Source organism: Cyanistes caeruleus, chromosome 2 (genome assembly GCF_971803275.1).
Source record: "Cyanistes caeruleus chromosome 2, bCyaCae1.hap1.1, whole genome shotgun sequence".
Taxonomy (NCBI): domain Eukaryota; kingdom Metazoa; phylum Chordata; class Aves; order Passeriformes; family Paridae; genus Cyanistes; species Cyanistes caeruleus.
The window spans coordinates 10,113,720-10,126,962 of NC_141702.1; the positions used below are offsets into that span (position 1 = coordinate 10,113,720).

A 13,243-nucleotide genomic window follows, 5' to 3' on the forward strand; every position below is an offset into this window, starting at 1 on the left:
AAAATTGGTTTGAAAAATAAAACCCTGTTAGAAAAATAAAGTGTGTGAACAGACAAAGTAACAAACTTGGAGTTATGGAAAAAAAAATCTTGGCTCCAAATTATTCTACATGGGGAAAATTCATCAAGTGCCAAGAGAAAAATAAAAACCTGACAGCCTTGTTTTGATTTCCACCCATTCCAGCTGATCCCTAGTCTCCAGGCTGAGCTTATCTTTTTAAAGAGAGCTTCTTATTCAGTGAGCCACAAGCAGTGACTGCAGGGAGAAAACACAGCCTGGTTTTATGTAGGATGTTTCAGCTGCCAATGAAAAGATCTTCCTTCTCTGAACATCGTAAAACCTACACCACCAGACTGTGCCATAAGTGACGAGCACTGCAACAGGATTTCCTTGTGCTCCACCAAACACAGACAGCATGAGACCCACTTGTCCCGTTCACCCATGGAAAAGGAAATGGGATGAAGAATTAGAAGAAGGAACAAGATAATGAATGCAAACACATTTGCTATTCATTCCTCACCTGACTTTTGTACAGGCTCTTTCTCCTCAGTCTTTCTGTCCCTTTGACCTGTATGTTTCAAACCACTCTGGAGGGCTTCTGCCTTTTTCAGTTTGCTGGCCTTGCTGGAGGGAAAATTCAGCTTTACTAATTCAAGCTATCTGGCAAAAGGCTTGTTTTCTCAGATGGCTGCACAGATGCAAAAGGCCACAGACTGAGCACTGCTAATACACTAGGTAAAATGAAGACAGAGTTTTATGGGAAAGAAGTAGTTTTATGCAGGTAAATGACTGAATCTGCTGCTAGAAGAGATCAGAAGAAAATAAAGCAGCTCACTCTGTGGATTAAATTCTGCCCGTGGCACAAAAAGGGAGCACAGCTGTACTAAGGGCAGCATTGGGCCCTGCATGTATATTTGGTTAATTAGATATTTTTCCTCCTTCCCAACCAGGATAGTTTTGTTTTATGTCTCCACCTCTCTGGTCTAGCCAGCCCCAGCATGATGGAAATGCCTGTTTCATGCTGCTCAAAGGCACAGGGATTCCTGTCTTTGGCAGGGAAAACAGGGAAAGCTGATGCATGTGTATGTGTGTAAATATATATCTATATATCTATTTTTATATATATACACACATATATATAACCTCTTCTGGAAGTCATGAGCACTGACAGCTCTTAGTTCAAACTGAAGTAGCTCAGGTATATGCAGAGATCTGTTTGTATATACTGTTCAAGTGAGTATGTGTGTAGATATATACCAAAAAATGCACATATGGCTACACACTCCAAGTGATGTATTTCCTTATGAACTCATTTATCTTGAGAGGCAGGCAAGGAGCAGTTTCTGGAGCAGCTTTCTGCTGGAAAGACTGACTAAGAGTGATCTCCCTTTGGTCATTTAATGAGTGGTGGGGTCAGATTAAGATCTCTGAGGCTTTCAACATTTAGCCTTCTTTCTCCAACCTATTTGTCTTTCTTTCTTGTATTATGCAAGAGATGAGACGCTCTGATAAAAACTGTTCTTGTGAGAGAACATGACTCAGTTTTCACAAGTGGATGCCTCATGAAACATAGCCATCATTCCCTCACAAGTCTTCATATAACCAAAATAATATCAGAAGTGGAGGCAGGAGAGAAGCAGGGTCAGAGAGGTGAAGTGGAGGAGGAAGTCATAAACTTCCTTCTGTATTATTTGCACCCAAATCCTACAGCCTCTGAATCACAACTATGTGCACAAATAAATCATAGTCATCTTCAGGAGATCACCACAATTGTAATCATCGCCCTTTTTACTCCAGAATTTTCAAGGTTAAAGTATTAGTGGCATAATGTATTTGTACATATCCAAATTATACCTCTGTCATGGAGGGGGGGTCCCATTCCTCTAATCTCATTCAACTGTCAAACGTCTCTTGAATGGGTTTGGGAAGAAAATCTAATGGAATAAACCAGATCTTTATCCACCAAGGGAGACGAAAACTTGAAAACTCAATGTTTTCTCAGACCCAAGAGTGGATATACCTAATTCAACCACAAATTATTGGGCTGAGCAGAGTTCATGGCACAGCCAGGAAGACTAATTCCTTCCCATGCAAGAATTACCATGTTAAACTCCCTGACCTGGGTTACACAGGAGGTCAGATTAGATTATCACTGTCCAAATTCTGCTCCCAGAAACCAGTTTCCAGTGCCCATCTGGCTGCAATCCCAGGTAAACATGAAGAAAGAAAAAAAGCAAGCGTGTGGTCAGGGTATCTCGTTTCTGTGTGCTGCGGTGGAAGGGCTCTCACTGCTGTCGGTAAGAGGGCAGAAGACCTTCCTGAAAACAAGAAAAAACTTTAGCAGATGTCAGGGAGGGATTTTTAGGGTCACCAGTGGCCAACATGGAGCTCTCCCAGCATGGCCTTGTGTGCATGCAGGCAGTCCCTGCTGCTAGCTGAGGGTTCCCAGATGCCCTGAACTTGGATGAATACAGAGAAGCTCCCCCATGGCACAGTGAGTCCCAGAGGCACAAACCATTGTAAAGGGCAATGCTGCCAGTTTGCTCCATCCATTACAGGATTCTCCTCAGGGCCATTAGGTCTCTGCTGGAAGAGGGAATGCCACCTTGTTCTATGCAGCTGTTCAATAATCATTTCTGTCTCAGTGAGAGACCAAACAAGCTCTGCTGAATGTCTTCTCTCTACTGCAGCAGACAGCCCACAGAACACAGACCTGCAATGGTGTATTTCCATGCCATGAATGCCCACAGTCATGCCAGCCCCATACATCTGAAGGCCACAATATAACTGGAGAGGTAGCAGCTCTTTCCACTCAGCCTAAGCAGCAGAACTCACTATTTTTCAAAAATGTGCAGGAACATCTGCTCAGTAGCTGCTCACCTGTCAACGCAGGCAGCAGAGCCTGTTTCTCTGGTTTGCTGGTGCTCACTTCCAGCTCACACTTATCCCTAAAGCTCCAGGATCCCTTTTTAGCACCTCCTGTGTGAAATGCTTAGGCAGATGGTACCAGCCAGGCTTAAGCTTTCTTTTGAGGTGCCATGAAATCACCTGCCCATCCCTGATTACCAAGCACTGGCCTCCATCCGCCGGGCTGCGGACCCAGAGCTGCTCTGTGACTAACGGCAGCGTGAGCAAGCGACGAGGCCATCGCCACCCAAATCAGCTGAATCACAAGGAGCAGGGGAAAGGAAAAAAGCAAAAAAGCTGTGTGAACAAGCACTAATCGCTTACAAGCCGCAGCATGAACATCAGGCACATTAGTGAGTCACGGGTGAAACGTGTGACAGTGACTTGGGTGAGCGCTGGGAAGGGCTCCTCGCCTGCGCGGCCGCGGAGACGCGGCCCGGCCAGCCAAGAGTTTCCCACGCACATTCCTCTACTCCACGCACTATGAAATTCGGTCAGTAGATAAGACATGGAAGCAGAAAGAAATTCCTAGGAGGAAAGCGAAACAGAAAAACAAAACAGCATGGTAATTTCTTGCTTGTGAAGAGCGGTATTTCCATGTGCGGGCTTGCTCCACCTGCAATTTTACATATGTACAGTGATTTCTGATACATGCCTCTGGTAAGAAGCTTGATCTGTCTCAGGAAAATCCCTTTCTTGTTAATTTATTATTTGATATATATGTAAAACAGTGTACAATATAGCCTCAATGCACAGAGACTCATGCCTTCAGGGCTGTGGGTAAAGGAAAGAGTACACAAGAGATAAACCAGAGAGAGAACTAAGCTAACAGCTGAGCTCCCTGGGTTCAGAGCAGCCCCTGGTGTTCTTTTTGTCATGATTAGCAGCACAGTGGTAGCACCCACAGCAGTGCATGGTGCTGTAGTTACACACAGCAGGTACCAATCAGGTACCCTGCACAGTGCAACCCTGATGCTGGACAGACACAAAAAACCCACCTTAGGGATTTTCAGGGTAATGGGAGACCAACCCTTTGGTGCTGCTGGACTGGGTAAGTCTTTTAACTGGAAATGTTCAAGGTCAGGTTGAATGGGGCTTTGAGCAAACTGCTGTAGTGGAAGGTGACCCTGCCCATGGCAGAGGATCAGGAACTGAGAGATCTTTAAAGTTCCTCCCAACCCAAGCAATTCTGTGGTTCTGTGATTCTAAAAGTCCCCCTATGAGTACCTGCATCTGAAACCTTTGCAGAAGAGCATTTCTGAAGGAGTGCTGCCTCTCTGAGGGCCCATGCACTCCAGACCTCGCCTCAGAAGGCATCTGTGCATGATAGGTAAATAGGTGAAAAAAGCCCTGCTCTGTAATGAGGGAAGTATTGTTTCCAGCAGTGACCTCACAGCCTGCCATGTGCTCCCCATGGCATTCCAGCCAGCTGCACTGACATGCAGGTACGTGCTGGGACACCCACCCCACGCCCAGCCCCGGGGTGCTCCGTGCCCCGTAACAACGGAGCAGAGCCCGAGGATGAGCCCAACTGAGGTTACAAAAGAGACCTGAGGTGCAAAGGAACCCTGAGATACTACAGCAGCATGGCAAACAGTGGCCCAGAGCTCCCCCAGCCAAACCACTGGGTGTTGATGCAGCCAAAAAGCATTGGAGGCAAAAGAGACCCCCCTGGCCCAGGTCCTGCAGGGCAGGCTCAGCCCCCAGCCCATCATTCCAGAGCAGGTCCTTCTGCCAGTACCAGCACATGGGGGAGCTTTCCATGCAGCCAGCTGTGATTGCAACACAATGACTTGCAGTGTATGAAAATTAAGCAAGCGGTTAAATCATTTTCCAAATCAGGTCCTAACATGAGACAAGATGCAAAGACAGTTTAATAGAGGAAACGAACGGGGCGGAAGAGAAAGGGAGGAGCACTCCAGACGTGCTGTAATATAAACCCACAGTGCACCCACCTTCATGGCTACCAATCTGGGTTTTTTTCAGACATACCTGATAATGGGAGGTAAGTGCCAGAAGCCCAGACATGTCAAGAGCCCACCTCGAGCCCACAGGATGACCCATCTCCTGTGTGGTCCACGTAGCTCTGCAGCCTCTGTTCCCCTCAGTGCATGGTCTGCAGTGATGCCTCATGGTTGCAGGGCACCACAGGTTTTGTGTTGTGTGGGCACGACCCAACCTGAAAGCCCAAGTGTGCAGAGCTGTGTTACTGTCAGAGGCTGCCAAGGCAAGCCCATGGTGCCTGCAGCTCCCTGCTCCCCTTCTTGCTGCCTGCCTGCAAAATTTTCCAGCAGTTCAGCACATCTTTTGTTGTTTATTCTGCTGACCTTTGTACGGAAAACATCCTCTGTCTTTTGCAGAGAACAGGACACTTGCAAAGAGCTTGAAGGGATTCAGTGGCTCCTGGAGCAGCTTTGGGTGCCAACAGAGTGCTAAACAGCCTTGAGCATCCCTTGTGCCTGTGACTGACTGGCTCCAAGGCTCACAAAGTGGATTTGTGAGTTCACACTATCTCATACAGGTGTCCAGGAGGGGCTGTAAAACACGTGCTACAGCCCTTCACAGACCCTTTTGTTAGGTATTAGTGAGTTACCATGACCCTGGCTCCCAGGTCTCCATCCAGTTCACACCAGTTCCTCTCAGGCAGTGTGAGTTGTGCACCTCTACCACCAGTAACACTGGAGCAGATGGCCACTTCTCCATCACAAATTTACACTTGCTTTTTTAGCAAAGACTTTGAGCCTACTTCCATCCTAATATGAAATTAAAAATACCCACAGTTCTCCTTTTCTCTGGACTGCCTCTGGCCCCTCCACCATAATTATATGGCAATAAGTACCATAATCGACCTATCTTCAGTCCTCTGAATGTCTTTTGCATACCAAGGATGTGCTTTTCTAACTATGCCCTTCCCCCTGGTCGCCAAAATATTATCTTTGACATGTTTTTTAATTGTGAGTTAGAGTGAAGCCCTGGGACAGATAGGCACAAACACCCTGGGAAGGGACAAGGCTCTTCCTTTCCATAATTTTCATGGGGCAGAGGACACCTACAGTTCTAGCCTGGTCCCAGGCTAGGGACTAAAACAAGATTGTGGAGAGCCTGGCTAACACCTGCTGCAGGCCTACAGTGTCTGGCAGGTGTTGGAGAGGCTTGGGAGGCCCAACACCCTCTCCATGATGGAATGGGGTTACAAGATCCCATGTCAAATGAAGCTGTGGCTAATGCAAGCTGTATCTGGGGCTCCTCTACTGCAACTGCACTGAGTGCTGAGCTCCTGGTGCCACTGAAGTGCTCTGCCTTCCCCAAACTTCCTGGGAAGTGTTTTGAACTTTATTTTTAAAAGTGCAATTAATCACGGAGCAGAGCTTGAAATGAGTCCAAGTGCAATAAAAGCAGCGGAGGAGAGCCTGCTCAGCCCAGTGAGCATTGTTCACCAGGGCCTGACTTCAGGCACCAGGAAACTTCCAGATGTGTTAACTTTGCTGCTCCTGGCTCTTGCAGGAATCTTAACTGCTTCCATCTGTATGGGGGAAAGACTTCGGAAGGGCAGCTCTCCCTCTCCTTTTACTTACATTCCTCCAAGCAGCAAGAGTTATTATCCCACAGCCTCTGCAATTTCTGCTGACTTCACCCTCATTGATTGAATGCTGCACCCTGCAAAGGTGCCATTCCTTGCTGCTCCCATCCCCTGGCAGGGAGCATCCTGACAGAGCCCCTCCATCGAGTGGGGACAGGCCCCTCCTTCTGCTCCTGTTCTGCATGTGGTTTACAATATGCTACAGGAAGGCATTTTCTCACGCTATTAAGTTTTCACTAGATGCGGAGGGGGATCGGGAATGCCTTGGATGGCGTAAAAATTCCCTTCTCGGTTTGGTTATTAGGATCTAGCAGCAGCAGCAGCAGGCAAAATTATAGCCTGCATGAAATCTGAGCCTGCTGCTCTGACATGGGTGAGGAGTGCACCCCATCCCCATTCCAGGTACACTCAGAACCTCCTGGGCCAGCCCCAGAGCCTCTTCAGTTCCTCTGCAGGCCTCCAAACACAGGAGCAATTTGTACCTGTGCAAGCATCCTGTTTATGCCCACAGTCTGAGGGTCAGGCAGCTTTTTGGCTAAAAGGCCCCAAAATAGCCCTTCCAGCTTAGTTGTTGACCTGGAGAAGCTGTCCTTCACTCAGTCTGCTGCGTTTTCTTTCCAAGAAAAGGTTGCTTTTTGCTGCGCGTTTATCACCTTTTCCTCTTTCCCAAAGACTTTTAAGTAACAACGCCGTGCACAAGCTCAGTAGATGCTCCTATTCATCCCAGTCACATTTAGCACTCAGGAAGCTCTGTGCTCTGTGAAGCATCAAAAGTGTCTCACAAATGTAAATTGATTTTTTCACTCTCAGAGGATGGAGGTGAGCAGGGGCTACGCTCCTTTTGCAGATGAGGAGGCTGACACAAGAGAGGTCCCTGGCTTTGCACAGGGCCACACAAGGGGTGAGTGGCACAGTTAGATCAGAAAACTCTGGCTCTTAAACTGTGCTCAAACCACCAAACATCAGGGCAGAGGAAAATGGGAAGGACTAGGTCCAAACCAGAAGTGAGCAGTGCCCAGGACTATAAATAGTTTCATCTGACACAGCTTTTGTGAAGCTTGTGTAAAATGCAGAAAAGGCTGGTGTTGTCCTGGGGTTTATGGCTGTGTTTCCTTCCAAAAGGCCGCAGATCACTCAGCCCCCCCAGTACCCAGATGAATCCTGGAAATGAAAGCCCAGTGAAGCAGTTTGTGACCACAGAGACCTTGTCTGTGGCCAGGGCTTTGGGTGCTATCACAACAAAACCAGTAACAAAGTGCAGCTGCTCAAAAGCAAACCTGCAAGGAGGCCTTGGAATAGTGGAACAGTGAGTGAGAAACGAGGAGCAGGAAGAGAGGAATGGAGACGCTTGACAGGAGGAGCTCTGCTAATCCAGGATCTCTGGGGAAAGCTAAAATGCAGTAGTGTTTACCTGTCTGGTATGACTGGACGTGTTTGCATGCAAGTAGAGAGTGGATGTGTTCAGAGATGTGACTGCCTGCCCTGTGCTCCTGGCTGGGAATAAACCAATGCCCTGCTGTTTGGAGCAGGGGGAACGTGACTCAGCATGGAGGAGCTCCAGTCACCCTGCCAGCATGCCAGAGCTGCTGTCCTGGGGCTGTATGTGCCCCCAGGCCACGTCTTCTGAGGGGAGGGATGTTTTCATAGACACCCTGCCAGAGCAGAGGCAGGATGCAGAGGCATGCAAGTTACTCATCCTGGCTTCAGCCCCACAGGATGTCTCAAGTGACTGAAGTGTAGGCTGAAATAGAGACTTAAACTCTCAGTTTGTGGTTTTTGGCAATCAGGCATTGTCCACAGTGAGGGCCAGCATGGGATGACCAAGTAGATAACCCCAAATGACAGCAGAAAATCTGCCAGATGGGGCTGTCCGTTCCTGAGGGATTTTGGCATCACTAGTGGCTGTCGATGCCCAGGCTCTGTTATGGCAATATCAGAGCAGAGAAATTGTGGTCACAGGGGGAACAATGCCTATTTTTTGCTCATCTGTGCTGGGTGATTTTTTAGCTGTTTATAAAATTTTGAAATCAAGAAGTTTCTGTCTTCTCCATTTTTCTGCCAGTGCAGCTTCTGTTTCTGAGAACAGTCCCCAGATGGGGAGCACTGGAAATGAGATGTGAAATGAGAATTTAGATTTCACATTAGAATCAGAAATTAGGAACGACAGAAATTAGGACCTCTCCGCTTTCTATGCAGGACAAATTAATTCCCTCAAATTTTCAATGCTTTCAGTGTTATTTGCTTAATCTGATGGAACAGATCTTTCATTAGGAAATTAAAATGTTGTAGCATGATTCATCAGGAAGCAGATAAAATATATTTAAGGAACTATGTTCAATTATGATATGTCTAAACATGTATAACAAAGCAAGGATTTTCATATCCAATTTACACAGAAGATTGTAAGAGATTTATTTGAGCAAGCATTCAATGCATGGTAATTTTGTATGTAATAGCAGAAATGCAAAGCAAACTGGAAGACAACACCTGTGACAATTGTGACACAGTGGAAATAATTCAACACCACCCATTAAAGCTGAGCAAAGAGAAAGGGAACTGAGAAGTCAGGAAGATGATACAAGAGAAGATGAGAATGAGCTGTTGCTCCTTTAGAATCAGACATGGTTTCTGTCTTTGCCATTTCTTAGCTCATTACTCCTAGAACAGGCTCCAGCTGTAGTGCATTGGCTTAGCAGAGTCAGCCATCCTATTTCACAACTACCTTCTCATCAAGCCTTTCACTGAAACCAAATCAAAACCACTTGTGATAGCTCTGTTAACTGCCAGCAATCTGCTGACTGGATTTGGAAGCCATCACCCTCACCTTCCAGGCTGTAAGGTTTTCCTCACTTGTTTGCCCTTTTCCTTGGATTCTTGCTCTGTTTTCACCCACAAATCCAACAGTGTCACAGACAGCAGCTCCTCCACAGTTGCACAGACTGCTGTCCCAACAGACTGCTGCTCACTAATATCTGTGTAGAGTAGGCAGGATTATGATGTTTTGAATGCTTTCTAGTGCTGGTTTTATTTACAGTGCTCCTCATTTCAAGGATTCCTTGTGATTTCTTGTGACTGATAGTGTTACAGATGTTGCACTGGAGCTGTGATGGCAGCTGGAGCACACAATGTGAGAACTGAAATTCTGTTTAAAGCTCCTGCAGTAACCCAGGGAAATAATATTCATTTGCCTCCCATTCCATTCAAATACATGCATGTGGATACTACGGCCAGATGGCAGCCTGTACAACATTTATTTCTGCAGCTCTCTGAGATACTTTACAGGAGATTTTCTTTAGGATTCACACTGAATGGTGTTTGTTATGTGAAACTTGTTCAGCTTCCCCGATTCACTGTGGCCAGATGTGTATAAGGGTATGTTTCAAACTATTTTTCAGAGGAAAAAAAAGTAAATAGAAAAACAAAAGTACAGCCTATCTTATTGGTGCATTCTGCAAAGGTCTGTGCTCTTCACCAGGGTTTATTTTGGCAGACCAGAGTGTACAGATCTGCAGATCTGCCTGTGGTTGTAATTTCCAATCATGTTTGCTGTTGAAATGATCAGCATCTGATCCCTTCCTATACAGAAGTCTGGTTCCCATGATCTTTTTACAAGTGGGAGGTAAATAAAAATGTGACCCAAACATCAGAGTGTCTTGTATAAAGGCACCCTATGACCAAGCTTCAGGACCTGTCTCTGCCTGCATGGGGTCAAACAAAATGACATGAATAAAAAATCTGGATGTCATTCTCTCTAGGTTATAAACCCACAAAACCTGGGTCCAAGCTCAGAAAACTTTTGTTATCTCTGTTCCAGGGGATGGTTCCTGTGGATTATCGAGCAATTCAGTTGCTCAGGAAGCCTAACAAAGTGCTAGAGCCCCACAGCCCTACCTGAGCAAAGGGTCCCTCATCTGCTTGGCCACTCCCTGCTGTGAGATGATAGGCGCTGTGCTATTGCCTAAGCTCCTTTGCAGTAAGGTCTGTCATCGCTGTGTATTTGTTTGTCCAAACCAGCAGGGTTCTCAGGCTACACCTAACTCACTCAGGCTGTACCAAGGACTCATGGCATCCTTCTCCAGTAAATGTGAGGGGATGCTGGCGGAGTAGGAGCTCCTTTTGCTTAGAGACCTTGAGAAACCCAGAGGTAATACAGGGTGCCGAGTGCTGAGGATCCAGACAGGAGTTAAAAAGAGAGCTTACCTCCATAACACAGAGCTTTACTGTTACAGCAAAAATAAATAATAACAGCAACCACAATAAAAGCTGTGACTAGGACAGAAGTGTTGATTCATGCCAACATCCTCAGGAAACGTAAATATATACATACACACACACATAGACACACTCTTGAGCCTGCAGGTACCAAAGTTGCATAGATAAATATCCAGATAGTTGTCACATGCATTTTACCTCTGTAGCACTTCCCTCTCAAGGATCTCAGGGGCCTTTGTAGACATCCATGAACAGCTGAAGTGAATAAATATTGAACGTGCATCTCCAGTGAGGAAATCCTGACCCTGCTCTGAGCAGGGCTGTTGAACCAGATGGTCTCCAGAGATCCCTTCTACCTCCAATGATTATGTGAAACAGCCTTAAACAACATGGGAAACCTGGGCTAGGATCAGATCCTTTGAGTCAGCTCTGAGCCACTGTTGCCTGGTAATTGTAAAGGGAAAGAATTGCAGCCAGGCTTGATCACAACAGAGCATTTCTACTTGGAAATGGCCAGCTGCAGTGACCTGTGCCCTTCCTTAGTCAGTAATGAGTAAGATCTGGGATGAGAGCTACATGGCTGAACCTATCTTGGGAGTAAAATGGTGCTGAGCACATCATTCATCAGACCACTTCTTAGGACTTGGATGGATGGAAGAAATAGTTCCTCTCTAAGAGTGCTACCATCAGAAATTTTATGTTGATCCCATCTACTACATTCTAAGGAAGATGGACTTTGATGATCCCTGAGGGCTCCTTTTAATTCAGGATATTGTATGATTCTAAGGCTAGTAAAACTTCATCTTTTTAAAAAAGTCTTAGAAAAATTATATTGAACAAGGCAAGGTTCTTTCTTTGGATGGGTGTTTCCAAAGATCTCAGGCCTTGACTTGCTTCTAGTTGAATCCATGGGAAAAAAGTAGCACGTTAATTCAAAAGGACTTGAGTTAGGTTGGTACATGGAAAATTCTACCATGTTGCTTTTAGTGAATAATGACTCTAATTACTAATAATCAATTTTCTCTTTTGGCTCAATGGCACCAAATTAACTCAAGTTAATTGATTGCTACTCGTTACAGTAACAGCTATAACAGGTATGTTCAGTGCTAGGTCAAGTGGCTCAGTTTGTCCCCTGCTCTCCAAATGGCAGTGCACAAATCCCTGGCACACAGGGACAGACTGACATTCATATGCACATAGCCCAAAATGACTTGAGTCCATCATCCTTCAAGTAGCACATGTGGCTGCATGAGATTACTCAGATTATGTCTGCTGCATGAGATCATTCATTTCATGATGATCATTTCTTGTCTCCTGTGTTGTCCTTTTTCAGGGCTTCCTCACTGCAGCTTCCTTTCCTTTGCACACTGTATACCTTGTTCAGACAAGATACTCAGATTTGGATATCTTAGTTAGCTTCCGTGGTATTTAGCTCTACAAAACCCTCTGGGAGGGCAAACCAAGCTGCTTGCCTGAATGGTTTAGTTTATCCCTTTCATAAAACTTAAGCCTGGTGTGATGGGGTGTGTGTGTGGTAATGGGACAAGCCAGTTGGGAAGATGCAGAGTGGGAGTAGCATGTCACTGCTGAGAATATTTCATTCACCATTCATGGGGAAGAAAGGTCACTGAGAGTGAGCCATAAAGTGGATGAATTGCCCAGGCAAGATATACAGACACCAGAGGTCATACATTAAGTATGACACTTTTTATGAAACTCATTTAAAGGGGGGTTCTGTATATCCTAAATTTTATTTTATTTCTGACACAGGAAAATTCCCTTAGGCTACCAGCATCAGCTGTTCTCTGTTATGCTGCCATCTGTTATGCAAAGTAACTAGAATTCCTTTTTTCTCCTTCCCCCATGGCTTTCCTGTTTTTCAGCTTTGGTCAGTTTTGTCTTTTTGGCTTTCTTTTATGATGCAAAATAGCTTTTTACTTGTTAAATAAATAAAATACTGCCAAAAAGATTTAAATTATTTATCTTTACATATAAAATGCATCAATTTTTTTTACAGTAGTCATTTGAGAAATACCCATTGCTTTGCTTTCTAGTTGCTGACTAAAATCACAATGTGTTCCAAAGTGTATGGGGCATTTATGCTGGGAGTTGAGGCAAGTCCCCTCTGGTGGTATGGTGGTGTACTTCAGATCCAAATCCAGATTCAGACTTTTAAATTTTTGGAAGGCAAATGCTATTGAATTAAGAGTTTGGATTTAGAATTTTCATTTATTTAGGATCCAACACTCAAATCAGTGGGCCAGGAACTAAATATATGTAATATTGATGCTGCCAGTCCTTTACAGGGTGCTCCATAGATGGCATTGAAGTCTTTGGCAACTTGTTAGGTTGATATGGACTTTGGAAATATGTGAAACATGCTGTAAAACAGACTGCACAGTTGTGTTGTTGTTTTAACTCTTTTCTTAAAACTATAACTGTTCTTTATTTTTTTCTGGTGAGCCTCAGTCAATTTTTAGGGCAAGCCCTCAGCACATTTTCCTGTGCAGACTGTACTTTCACTGTTTCTCTAAAACTGAAGAA

At 45.3% G+C, this 13,243-nt stretch overlaps 1 long non-coding RNA gene across 1 annotated transcript; it reads right to left on the reverse strand.

Annotated features, from left to right (window-relative positions):
* Window positions 1-1,770: 1,770 nt before the first annotated feature.
* Window positions 1,771-5,398, reverse strand: LOC147654599 (uncharacterized). Its single transcript, XR_015282502.1, has 3 exons — window positions 5,235-5,398; window positions 4,900-5,086; window positions 1,771-3,435 (listed from the first exon to the last, which is right to left on the reverse strand). It is a non-coding gene; the product is annotated as an uncharacterized LOC147654599 (long non-coding RNA).
* Between the last annotated feature and the right edge of the window lie 7,845 nt (window positions 5,399-13,243).